General features: G+C 35.5%; 1 protein-coding gene across 1 annotated transcript in view; it reads right to left on the bottom strand.

Annotated features, from left to right (window-relative positions):
• Positions 1-922, bottom strand: part of LOC119594127 (lysoplasmalogenase-like) — a gene marked incomplete at its 3' end in the record, with an annotated part of 6143 nt that extends 5221 nt beyond the window's left edge. Inside the window, 1 exon segment of the mRNA XM_037943192.1 lies at positions 723-922.
• Positions 923-1022: the final 100 nt, after the last annotated feature.

The following is a 1022-nucleotide window of genomic DNA, read 5'->3' as shown; positions in this document are numbered from 1 at the left end:
GCCAATACAACAGCCGAAGCGGTATTAATGACGATAAACACAATAATAATCTATATGGACATCAGTGATAGTGACAATAGCTGCCAGCATCCATAAAACCCCGAGTACTCAGGAGCATTAACGTTATAAATTCCTTCTTCCTTCTAAAACAGTCACGCCACATATCTTATCACAACACTGCCATAAAGGTCATTTTTATGGCATTGTTCCCTGACCATTCGCCCTTATGGAATAGGTATCATGAGTTACTCGTATGTGTTTTTGTTAGTCATGAACCCGGTCCGTTTTCTTTGCGCGAATGGCTGTTAATACTGCACTTTATCATCTATATGGCATTTTATGAGTATATGATTTTGCTATTATATACCGGTAAATAGATTTAACTGCCGGAATCACTGTAGTTATGTTGGTTATTTGTTCTGTATATATTTCTACTGTTTTGCCCCCAGACTGAAACAAAGGCAGAAAGTATGTTCTGACCCATTGCTTTGTTCAGAAGCGTTGTTAGCATACACAATCTGTCATCAAATATAACGAAATAGAGTATGTTTAAATATATATCTTTGTTCAGAAACGTGGTTGTTACATAAGATAATTAAATATACCACAATCCATGACTTTTTTCAACATCAAGAAGATTAACTAATGCAATAATAACCTCTTCATTACTAATCTTGCCTTAGGTATATTGATAACAAACATAATTCATGAACAAAACTTACCGAATTGACGTAGAACAACCACAAAAACACAAAAGTATATTCTTACAAAGAAACACACACACAAACGTAAACTGGTATTATATCGATTGAAGAAAACACACAACTTGAAAACACATTATAAAGGAGGTGTAATAGAACACGTGCTGAGTTGTGTGGGTATTGTGGAGACACTTCTGTTGATGATGACTGTCTTATCTCTGTACTAAGGATACAGAGTGATAATGTGTGTTGCCATGTCGTTATTATCTTTGTGTATCCTTGGAGGTCGGATGAGCTACTGTGTGATGTCTCTTAACACAA

This window comes from Penaeus monodon, chromosome 33 (genome assembly GCF_015228065.2).
Source record: "Penaeus monodon isolate SGIC_2016 chromosome 33, NSTDA_Pmon_1, whole genome shotgun sequence".
Lineage (NCBI taxonomy): Eukaryota > Metazoa > Arthropoda > Malacostraca > Decapoda > Penaeidae > Penaeus > Penaeus monodon.
This window is presented reverse-complemented; position numbering and strand designations above follow the sequence as displayed.